The sequence below is a fragment of the Pristis pectinata genome, chromosome 5 (assembly GCF_009764475.1).
Source record: "Pristis pectinata isolate sPriPec2 chromosome 5, sPriPec2.1.pri, whole genome shotgun sequence".
Lineage (NCBI taxonomy): Eukaryota > Metazoa > Chordata > Chondrichthyes > Rhinopristiformes > Pristidae > Pristis > Pristis pectinata.
Window position 1 is genome coordinate 110876527 of NC_067409.1, and position 12713 is coordinate 110889239.

At 44.8% G+C, this 12713-nt stretch overlaps 1 protein-coding gene across 1 annotated transcript in view; it reads left to right on the top strand.

The window, feature by feature from the left end:
• The first annotated feature begins 4148 nt into the window (after window positions 1-4148).
• Window positions 4149-12713, top strand: part of azi2 (5-azacytidine induced 2) — a 68589-nt gene continuing 60024 nt past the window's right edge. The window contains exon 1 of the mRNA XM_052016189.1: window positions 4149-4290. The gene's annotated coding sequence lies outside the window, so the exon portion shown is untranslated. The remainder of the gene's footprint in view (window positions 4291-12713) is intronic.

Below are 12713 nucleotides of genomic sequence, written 5' to 3' on the forward strand. Positions count from 1 at the left end.
GTGGCAGTAGTTTGTACCATCTACGGGATGCACTGCAGCAACTCACCAAGACTCCTTAGACAGCACTTTCCCCAGAGTCAGTGCAGATGTTGTATTTCTTTAAGAAGCCTTTCAACACAATTGTGAATCTTTTCCTCTATCCGTCTGATAATCTCTTCCTGTGACAGAACTCTAAAGAGACCATATACTTAAGGAGTCTGCAAGCAATGTTCTACCCAATGGAGCTGACTGAGTGTAATTTTGGGACTGTTCTTCTGGGACAGGACACTGACCTTAGTTGCTCATCCTTCCAGTGGACCTGGAGAATTTTCTGAGATGGAAATGCTGGTTTAATTTCAGTGCATTGAGGTGCCTGCTGTAGATAGTCCAGGTCTCAGAAGCATATTGGAGGGCAGGGATCACTGCTCTGTTGTAAACCATGAGTTTTGTGACGGAGCTGAGGTCTTGATCTTCAAATGCGCTTTTCCTAATTCAACCAAAGGTTGTTCTGGCACATTGAAGGTGATGGTAACGTTTGCCTCCCTTCACTGACAAGTGGGTTCCCAGATATTAGAAGTGGCCCCAGTGGCCCGGGATGTGGGTAGGTGTGTCACTGGAGCTGGGAATGTAGTTGGTGCACAGCCCGAGCCAGGAGTTGGCAAGGGGCGGGGTAGGGAGGAGCGGGAGGTATAACAGTGCAGGCGGAGCCAGAGGCCAGGTAAGTGGGTGGGTGTGTGGGTGCAGCTGTGGGCCAGTTGTGCGTGGGGCCCAGTCGTATGCTGGAGACAGTTTCTGCATTGGAACCAGGGACCAGGAATAGGTCGGGGAGCGTGGTCGGGATCAGGAGATGGAGACCAGAGAGGCGGACTGTCAGAATAAGAATCAAGGAAGGATGTAGTGCATTACGGCTACTGTGCCTGACCCACAAATGAGTGTTTTGTATTTGTGTGTGAGGAAGACAAGTGCGTACGTGCTGAATGGCACCTGTGTGTGTGCCCACCAGTGTGTGAGCATCAACTGCCATGCAGCTGAGCCTGGTTTCCTGTTGTCAGGATCGCCCTTGCTCCAGGATCATGACCTTGCTCTGTCAAGCCCATTTGGTAGCTGATGTGCAGCACCCTCCCACATTAAAATGCAGGCACCTTCCACTCCACGATGTGACGGACCTGGAATGTTCAGAGCCCCGTGGGCAGTCCTGGATCTAACGGACCTGAATGCCCGTCTGCTATCGTCGCTCAGGAACTCGAGAAGCTTTGACATCAACATTGCTGCCCTGAGTTCGGCACGATGGAGGTGGCTGACAATGTGACGGAGGCCCCTTCTTCAGAGGCAGGGGAACTGGTCTCCACCAAAGATGACGTGGCTTCAGCTGTCCTCGGTCTTAAAATTTCCATTATAAACCTTCCCATTCTTAAAAACATATCTTTGCTGAGCTTTTAATGTCTCTTTTTATGATTTGCCGTCGGATTTTATTTTATGCAGGCTGACTCTTAAGCTTTAAGAATAAATTGGATAGATACATGGATGGGAGAGGTCTGGAGGGTTATGGACTGGGTGCAGGTCAATGGGACTAACGGAATAAAGTTTTGGCACAGACTAGAAGAGCTGAATGGCCTGTTTTCTGTGCTGTAGTGTTCTGTGATTCTAACAGTCTTCCTGTAAACCACCTTAGAATGTCAGACAATGTTACAGGTTGCACATATACAGTATATAAGTCGATGATGTGATAAAATAGGAACTAAGGAAAGAAGCACTTGGGGGGCTGTATTTCCTCACACTGACCTCCCCTCATGCAGTTTACAAGTTGTGGTTGTCCGTTTACCTGTTTAATAGCAGTAAACCTCTGTCTCCATATAAATAAATCTAATGCAGATAAATGAGTGAATGAATTTTGCAAGTTACCCTGCAGAACATCAGCGGAAAACAGTTTTAACTTTCAGCATCAATTGAAGCTGACAACACTGCATGCATTTGCTAGTCAGATGGTGGAGAGCATCCTGACTGGTTGCATCACTGCCTGGTATGGAGGCTCCAATGCACAGGATCGCAAGGGGCTGCAGAGGGTTGTAGACTCAGCCAGCTCCAACATGGGCACAAGCCTCCCTATCGTCGAAGATATCTCCAAGAGCTGGTGCCTCAAGAAGGCAACATCCATCACTAAGGAACCTCACCATCTGGGTCAGATCCTCTTCATGTTACTACCATTGGGGAGGAGGTACAGGAACCTGAAGACTCACACTCAATGTTTCAGGAACAGCTTCTTCCCCCCCAACCCCGTCATCAGATTTCTGAACGATCCATGAACCCATGAACACCACCTTGTTATTCCTTTTCATTTGCACTATTTATTTATTTCTGTAATTTATAGATTTTTATGCCTTTGCACTGGACTGCTGCCACAAAACAACAAATTTCACGTCGTACATCAGTGATACCTGATTCTGATTCCACCTGAAGATCCAGGCCCAGAATTCAGCCCGCTGTCCTCTGTTTATTCTCTGTTTAACTCTCGGATTTGCATATCCTTATACTGAGCTGTACTACTCAATTTTGCACTGTACTGGTGCCGCAAAACAACACATTTCACAATATACAAATCAGTGATAATAAACCTGATTCTATTTTTTGCACACTTTATTTTGTAATTTATAGTAATTTTTATGTCTTTGTACTGTACTGCTGCCACCAAACAACAAACTTCACATCATGAAAAACACGATGATGCTGGAGGAACTCAGCAGGCCAGGCAGCGTCCGTGGAGAAAAGCAGGCGGTCAACGTTTCGGGGTCAGGACCCTTCCTCAGGACTGAAGATAGGAAAAGGAGGAAGCCGAATGTATGGGGGGAGAAGCAGAGCAGTGATAGGTGGACAAAAGAGGGGAAGTGGGGTGGGCACAAGGTGGTGACAGGTAGATGCAGGTGAGAGATAGTGATAGGCAAGTGTGGGGGATGAGAGGAGAGCAGATCCACCGGGGGATGGTTCAAAGGTAAGAAGAGAGAGAAAAAAAAGGAGGTTGGGAAATGGAAGAAGAAGCATGGTGTGGGGTTGGGGCAGGGTGGTAGGGATTACTTAAAGTGGGAGAATTCAATGTTCTTGCCGTTAGGCTGCAAGGTTCCAAGACAGAAAATGAGGTGCTGTTCCTCCAGTTTGCACTTGGAATTCTCCTGGCAGTGGAGGAGGCTGAGGACTGACATATCAGTGATAGTGTGGGAGGTGGGAGTTGAAGTGACTGGCAACGGGGAGACGCAGGTCGCGGTTACGGACAGAGAGCAGCTGCTGAGTTCCTCCAGCATCATCGTGTTTTTCATCCAGATTCCAGCATCTGCAGTCCTTTGTTTCTCTGGGCCTAGTTAATTATTTCATATAGTAGCATTAACATTATTTGCAGTGAGGTGCAATAGTTAACCTTCGTCCATCTCACCGCCAGCCCCACCCCCCACCCCATCCCTGCTTGTCAACACCTAACCAAGGCAACCAGCAGCAGGTGTCACTTACAGTGATTACAAGTGATGAGCCTTATGAGAAGCATCAGAAAAAGTGAGTGCTTGTGTTGCAGAACATTTAGCTGCTTTACAAGAGATCTCTTTATTAGTCACATGTACATCAAAACACACAGTGAAATGCATCTTTTGCGTAGAGTGCTCTGGGGGGCAGCCCGCAAGTGTCGCCACGCTTTCGGCACCAACATAGCATGCCCGCAACTTCCTAACCCGTACGTCTTTGGAATGTGGGAGGAAACCAGAGCACCCGGAGGAAACCCACGCAGACACACGGGGAGAACGTACAAACTCCTTACAGACAGTGGCTGGAATTGAACCCGGGTTGAAACAAATCTTCATTGTAACTATGCATAACAACTTGGCTCATTTGCTCTACCACGCGTAATGTTTTGAACTGTCTGGATAGCAAACTTCACATCATATCAGTCAAGTGATAATAAACCTGGTTCTGATTATTTTTGCACTCTATTTATTTTGTAATTTATAGTAATTTTTAAGTCCTTGCACTGTACTGCTGCTGCAAAACAATAATTCACGTCCGCTCAGTCAGTGATTCTGCAGTGATGTGTGAGTGAGATCTCACTGGCTGCAAAGGGAGCGCACCCCTGAAACAGCCCAGCCGGACGCGGCTGACGGCTCCGGCGTGGTGCGTGATGACGCCACGGCAGCCGGGAGCGACGCGGCGACGGCCCCGCCCACGATGACGCGGGCGGGAGGCCGGCTCGGCAAATGGCGGCGTGTCGGCCGTACCCGGGCTCGGTGTCGGGCGGCCGGTGCCGCTGAGCCCCGCTCGGGTCACCGGACACAGCCGGTAAGTCAGCGGGAGGTGGAGGAAACCCATCGGTGCCCCGAGGGGGGGTCCCAGGGTCTGTGCACCTGACGGGGCAGCCGGAGGCCGGGTCCATGGGGCAGCCGGTGGCCGGGGGCCGGGTCCGTGGGGCAGCCGGGGGCCGGGTCCGTTGGGCGGCCGGGGGCCGGGTCCGTGGGGCGGCCGGGGGCCGGGTCCGTTGGGCGGCCGGGGGCCGGGTCCGTGGGGCAGCCGGTGGCCGGGGGCCGGGTCCGTGGGGCAGCCGGTGGCCGGGGGCCGGGTCCGTGGGGCAGCCGGTGGCCGGGGGCCGGGTCCGTGGGGCAGCCGGTGGCCGGGGGCCGGGTCCGTGGGGCAGCCGGTGGCCGGGGGCCGGGTCCGTGGGGCAGCCGGGGGCCGGTCCGCCAGGAAGCTTTGCAAACCATAAACTACTTGTCAATCTTGTCTCCAACTCAGGCAGCCCAGATTAAGGAATTGGGTCTTTCATAAAATCAGAGGTATTGGTTTATTATTGTCACTTGTACCGAGGTACAGTGAAAAGTTTGTCTTGCATACCAATCGTACAGGTCAATTCATTACACAGTGCAGTTACATTGGGTTAGTACAGAGTGCATTGATGTAGTACAGGTAAAAACAATAACAGGACAGAGTAAAGTGTCACAGCTACAGAGAAATTGCAGTGCAATAAGGTGCAAGGTCACAACAAGGTAGATCGTGAGGTCAGAATCCATCTCATCGTATAAGGGAACCGTTCAATAGTCTTATCACAGTCGGGTAAAAGCTGTCCTTAAGTCTGGTGGTAGGTGCCCTCAGGCTCCTGTATCTTCTACCCGATGGAACAGCAGAGAAGAGAGAATGACCCGGGTGGGGTCTTTGATTATGCATTTGATTATGGTAGGTATTGAAGGAGGTCTTCAGCCCACTGCAGGTTCCTTTGGAAGACCTGACGTGTGCATCCGTGCATTTTGTCAGTAACTTGTCCTCCTTGACTTTAGGTAATTGTTGAAGCAACACGTGCACACACACAATGCTGGAGAAAGTCAGCAGGTCAGCCGCTTGACCTGCTGAGTTCCTCCAGCATTTTGTGTGTGTGTGTAGCTCCAGATTCCAGCATCTGCAGAATGTCTTGTGTCCAGGTAATTGTTGAAGTCCCATTTAGAATTATGCATGGAATTAGCTTGCACTACCTTTTCAGGCTTTATAACAGATGATGTTACAAATACTCAGTAGGGTCAGGCAGCACATGTGTAGAAAGAAAATGGGTGAATGTTTTGCGTCTTTTACTGTTCTGTTTTTACATTTTTATGTCATCTGTTCACCAGAGGTAATAGTTTTTATACTTATTTTGTTAAAGCTTCTGATCATTTTAAAAATCAGTCTGTTGCTTTTTTTTAGCTGAGTGTGGTGTCTGGAAAAGTTATTATTTTTAATGTATTATGATCATATCTCATGATGAAGCTTATTCCAAATATGATATGGTGTTTTATAAGTTTTTGTTTAGGAGTTCAACTGACTTTGACCCCTCAGAACTACAAACTCTCCTGCTGTAAGCGGGCACACCCTAAAGTTAATTGCCTGTGACGGAAATTTAAGTTCCTGCTTCCAGATCAGAAGAAACTGAAACAATGATTTTTGAGTTTGATTTTATTACTTGAAGTATGCTTGCCTGGGGGATGATGGGGAAGGAGCAGGGTAGGCACAGAAGAGAGAAACCTGAAAATGGTGTGAGCAAATGATGTTTGGATGAGTTAATTGGAGGTAGGAGTTCACAAATTGCAAGTTTTGTTTTATATGTTGCATTGTGCTTAATGGAGAGAAAATGATTCTGTATAGAAATGTATACAAATAATAGGAATTCTAAACCTGAAAAATTATATTGTTGGGCTTGGCATATTTCCAGCATATTGATAAGGAGTGACAGCTGAAGTCTGGTTGAGAGAGTAGTTGTAAATTAAAATCCCAATTTCAATGTGAAATGTAGATGTTATGGGGTGCTATAGAATTTAAGTACGATTGAATTGGGTAATTTGATAACTGAAGTTTTTTTTGTGTTGTTGAGGCTTTTTGATCTGTTAAACATTTCTTATTGGCAGTCAAAATATCTGGGCAAAAGCAAAGTGGCTGCTGAAACTTTTAAAAATCCGGCTGCCAGCTCAGAACTGGGAACGTGGTAGAGACCCCTTCTTGAGGTAGAGGCAGGGAGAAGAGGGTTGCAGCAATAATGATGGGGCAGCATGAGCAAAAGGGTGGTCATAGGAACTTCAGAATTGTGTGCAACGATGCAGGAGAAGGAAGAATTTGGTGTGAGGCCTAGTATTTCGTGGGTTCAACTGCACAATTAAAGATCAAAGATGAAGAGCTTAAAGAATTCAGCTAAAATAATTTTTGTAGCAGGATTGGAAATGGCCTAGAAACTGGAGAGAAAATACAATCTGTTCTGGAGTGTATTTTGCCTGTGTATTTTGTGTACCTTTACCCGTATGTAACCGCCCACATAGATTTTACACGTTGCACTTGCACGTTTCCATTAACCTCCCTGAAGCATTTTCCAATGTTCTGCCTCACCTACTCTGGCCAGCTTTATGACAGTGAATGATTTGTTGTTTTATTTATATTTAAAAACTACAACCTGATTCCCAAATATTAACTACCTTGAATGCTTGCTGCTGTCAGAGAAAGACACAAGTGCTGAATTAACCAGTTCTCGGCCTCCAGGCCTTCCATGTGGCTGTATTGCTCCTGACTCTGGAAAACAAGTGAAGGGAAAACTGATTCTGTTTTTATACATCAGTGAAACGTTAGCCTACATTTGGAATATATTGCAGAAGATGCATTTAGCTGAGACAATTTTTCAGATGTTTGCCCAGCTTAACATTTTGGCATTTGATTTTGTGATAAAGCTTTGTTGACAGTGTTTTACAGTAATTGGTTAGGCCAAATGCTTCATTCATTACTTAGTTTAAACTTTAAACAGAAATAAGATTAAGATTGCCCTTTGTTACATTTGCTCTATCAATAAAATTGCAGAGAAAGAAAGGATTCCTTTTGTGGTGTTAGAATGGTTTCAGATTCACTTTAAAACATTCCAATAGTATTGATTTCAGATTTAACTGTACCTCGGCACAAGTGACAATAATAAACCAATACCAATACACAGTTCTATTACTTTTTGTATGAAAACATTTTGAAATTGTTCCTTTGACTTCAGTCCTGAGTGGCCGATCTTTAAGTTTAAAGCTATGGGCTCGGCCAAAATTTTTTGTCCAAAAGTTTTTGTTCGGTTTGTCCCCTTTGACTCTCACCAACTTTTACCGATGCACCATAGAAAGCATCCTATCAGGATGTATCACGGCTTGGTATGGCAACTGCTCTGCCCAAGACAGCAAGAAGCTGCAGAGAGTTGTGGACACAGCCCAGCGTATTACGGACACCAGCCTCCCCTCCTTGGACTCTTGTCTTTACCTCTTGTTGTCTTGGTGTAGCAGCCAGCATAATCAAAGACCCCACCCACCTGGGACATCCTCTCTTCTCTCCTCTTCCATCGGGTAGAAGATACAGGAGCCTGAGGGCATGTACCACCAGACTTAAGGACAGCTTCTATCCCACTGTGATAAGACTATTGAACAGTTCCGTTATATGATGAGATGGACTATGACTTCACAAGCTACCTTGTTGTGACCTTGCACCTTATTGCACTGCACTTTCTCTGTAGCTGTGACCCTTTACTCTGTACTGTTACTGTTTTTTTTACCTGTACTACATCAATGCACTCTGTACTAACTCAATGTAACTGCACTGTGTAATGAATTGACCTGTACGATCGGTTTGTAAGACAAGCTTTTCACTGTGCCTCGATACAAGTGACAATAATAAACCAATACCAATTCTTCCACTGACAGAAAAAGTTCTCTACCCTGTGAATTCTTTTCAGAAATCTTAAGAAAAATCAGATCACCATTGAGCCATTCATATTTTAGAGAATATGAAACTAGATTTTCACCTCTGATCTCCTCATCTAATGCTTGAAACCCTGATAAGATTGTGGTGAATCATCTCTACATTCTTTCTAAGGCCAAAATATTTTTTCAAGCAAACGTTGCCCAGAGTTCCCTTAGGCATTCTGGACACAGTGCAGCCAGAGTTTTGAATGGTTGTTCTGGCACAATGTCTACTGTTTAGAACACTGGAAATGGTGAAAATAATCCGTAGGCCGGGCGGCACCTGCGGAAAAAGAAACAGTTATCATTTCAGATTGATTACCTTTTATCAGAATTTGAAAAGTGAGAAAACAGATTTGTTTTTAAACTGCAGAGAAGAGTGAGTGTGGAAAGAACGAAGACAAATACTATTGATTGCATGGAGACTAAGATTGTCCAGGTGACACACATACTGTTCATGCCACCTAACAGGGAATAATGACTGCTTGTTAATCACAGCTGATTGTCTGGTGGAGTGTAAATAGATGAATGAGGGCAATAGAGAGAAACAAAAGAACACAAACTGTGAGATGCAGAACACAGCAGTTGCTGTAAATATGAAATAAAAAGGGACGATGCAAATACTCGGGTTGCATCTGTGGACTTGCGGTAAAAACTGAGTTAATGTTACGTACAGGTGGATGGTGTATTTGAATTGGTCAGTTCTGGCAAAACGGGAAAAGCTGGTTATCTGAAGTTTTTGAATTCGATACTGTGTCCTGATAGCTGCATCGTGCCCAACGGAAGATAAGATGCTGTTCCATGAGCTTACATTGGGCTTTGTTGGAATAATGTCGGAGGCCAAAGAAAGAGGTCAACATTGAAGTGGGATGGAGAATTAGAGTGACAGGTAACCAGGAACTTGGTCACCTTTGCAAGCTAATGAAGGTGTTCTGCAATGAAGTCACCCAATGTGCATTTAATTTCTCCAGTGCAGAAAAGGATCATATTTTGAGCACTGAATGTTATTCACTGGATTGGAACTCAAATGATACATGGAACAGTTTGTTTTCTGGATAGTACCCTTGTGTTGTTTTACTTCATTCAGGGTGCTAAATAAATGCAAGTTGTTGTACTACTGTATGTGATAATTCAGTTGCATCTTGGGATTGAGTGTCTAAAGTTGGAGTAAATCAAAACATAACATTTACTCTATGCTTCCCACAGCTGTTGCACGAAATACAATTAGAACCATAGAACACTACAGCACAGAAAACAGGCCACTTGGCCCTTCTAGTCTGTGCCAAAACTTTATTCCGCTAGTCCCATTGACCTGCACCCAGTCCATAACCTTCCAGACCTCTCCCATCCATGTATCTATCCAATTTATTTTTAAAACTTAAGAGTGAGCCCGCATTTACCGCATCAGAATTAATACTATCCAGAAAACAAACTGGTCCTTGTATCATTTGAGTAGAAGTCCTGTCTGTGACTCTCTCAAATCCACATTGTTTTCTCTTGAAATCTCTCAACGACATTTTATATCTTCTATGCAGAAAGTATTGGTCCAAGCTGATCTGTAATTCTGTAGTTAATGGCTACCTTTCTGTAAGGCATTCAGGGATCCATTCTTTATATGTTCTTTATCCATTCTTTACATGGATAAGAGAGGTTTAGAGGGCTATGGACCAAACGCAGGCAGGTGGGACCAGCTCGCTGGGTGACACAGTCGGCATGGACAGGTAGGGCCTGTTTCAGTGCTGTATGACTCTATGGGTCTAAGTGCGAGTGAATTGCTCCTTCACCTGGAAGCACTACAGGGATCCCTGGGAAGGGAAGAGGCAAAGGGGAAGGTATTGCCTTCAATGGGGAAATGCCAGCCCAAACCAGGGAGTCACAGAGGGAACTGTTGCTTGGGACCACTGAAATGAGCTTGCAGAAAAATATCGAAGCAAGGGAGGGAGGAATTATGAAGATGATACAAACAGGCAACAGAGGGATTTAGACATAAGTGACTGGGCAAAAATCTAGCCATACAGTAGAATGTGGGGAAAATGACATTATTTATTTTGGCAGAGAAAAAAATTACAAGAAGCATATTATCTAAATGATTGGAATTTCCCGATTTGGAACTCTTGTAAATCTTGTGCATGATTTACAAAAGGCCAGTGAGTAATTAAAGAAGTTAATTAAAGTGCAAATTAAGGGTAATTGAAATGCAAAGAGCTGGAGCGCAGGTCCAGGAAGTTGGCAAAGAGGTGTCACCCAAAACATTACTTTGTAAGATAAGAGTTCATGGTATTGGAGATAATATATTAGCCTGGATAGAGGACAGGCTGACCAGCAGGAAGCAGCAGGTGTCATTTTAGGCTGCCTATCTGTAATTGCTGCAAGGATCAGTGCAGGACTGCAGCTGTTTATAATATATATTAGTAATTTAGAGGAAGGGAGCGAGTATGTAGTAGCCATATTTGAGAGACAACAAAAGTCGGGGAGGCGTGCAACAAAGAGGATACAAACAAATTACAGGGAGATATTGATAGGTTAAGTGAGTGGGCAAAATATTGGTAATTGCATTATAATGTGGGAAAATGTGAAGTTGTTCACTTTGGAAGGGAGAATGATAAAACACTATTATTTAAATGGAAAAATACTGTAGGAAGCTGCAACACAAAGGAATTTTAGGATTCTCGTATGTGAAATACAGAAAGCCAGCAGCATACCAGTACAGCACACAACCAGAAAGGATACTGGCTTTCATTACAAGGGGGTTGGAGTATAAAAGTAAGGAACTTTTACTACAACTGTGTAGGGCACTTGTGAGATTATATCTAAAGTCAAAGTTGAGTTTATTGTCATGTGAAAATCTTGCTTGCAGCAGCATCACAGGTACATAGCATCATATAAGCAGCATTCACAAGAAAAACAAATAATACACAATTTTTACAAAAAAACCCACAATTAGAACAAAAAAACAAAGTCCATTTTAGTGCAAAGTGATCAGAGTGGTCATGGTCTTGCTAAACTGGCGTGGTGATTAGGGTTTTGCTGGTTGGTTCAAGAACTGAATGGCTGAAGGGAAGTAGCTGTTCTCGAACCTGGTGGTGTGGGATTTCAGGCTTCTGTACCTCCTGCCCGATGGCATCTGCGAAAAGATGGGATGGCCAGGGTGGTGGGGGCCTTTGATAATGGATGTTGCCGCCTTGTTTCAGCGTCTCCATAGTCTAGAGCATTGTATGCAGTTTTGGTCCCTTGCTTAAGGAAAGATGGGTTGGAAGCAGTTCAGAGAAGATTTACCAGGCTAATATCTGGAGTGAGTGAGTTGTCTCATGAGGAAAGGTTGGCAATCTAGACTTGTATCCAGTGGCACTTAATAGAATGATACAGGACATGAGATTCAGAGGGGCTTTGGGTGGATTTGGGAAGGATGTTGGGAATAAGGGGTCACTGTTTTATAATATAAGGGGACATCCATTCAAGCAATTTTTTTTCCTCCCTGAGGGTGTGAGCCTTTGGAACACTCTACCTCAAAGAGCAGTGGAAACAAAGGTGGATAAATTCTCCTGGAATGGTCTCCTGCCATGCTGCAATTTTTCTCTAATTCTGAGATTCTGTAGTAAACATACGAATCAGGAGCAAGAGTCGACTTGTCACCTCTGTCAATGACTAAGGTTGCAGCTGCTCAGATTGCAAACTCAACTCTGCTTTCCAGTCTACTTGCAATAACCTTTCACCTCCTTTCTTATCAAACTCATCACCATCAATATCCCAGGAGTCTCCATTGACCAGCTGAACCAACTGCATCATCCCATGTTTACAAGAGCAGGTCAGAAGTTGGGTAACCTGCGGTGGGTGACTCGCTGACACCAAGGACTTTCCGTCATGTACAAGGCCTGCCAGTGGTGTGACAGAATACGCTTGCCTTACCTGGATGAGTACAGCTTCAGTACCACGGTGTTTTGGACACTATCCAGAGTAAAGCAGCCCATCTGACTGGCACCTCACCAATTTGGCACACTGCCTGTAATGTGTACCAGCTGCAAAATGCGGTGTACCTTAGGCTACTCTCAGACCTCTAAAAACTGCAATCTCTATCACTGAGAAGGACAAGGGCAGCAGGTGCATGGATACACTACCACCTGCAATCACAAAGCATCCTGACTTGGGAATACATTGCTGTACTTCACTGTCACTGAGTCTAAAGCTTTGAATTCTCTATCCAACACTGTGTGAGAGCACCTTCAAAGGGACTGCAGTGGTTCAAGAAGTTAGCTCGCCGTTATTACCTCGAGGGCAATTAGGAATGCGCAATAAACCTTGGCCTTGGGTTTATATTGGCCTTGTCAGCGATGCCCACATATGTAAATGAATAAATGAAGTTCTTCCTTTCCTTGGGAAAGTAACCAGCAATCATTGCATAGACAGTTTTCTTGTCAATGAAGTATCGTAACTAATGAAAATGGTAGAACCTATAACAATGATGTGCATTCAGTTTTTATTCATGGTAATATG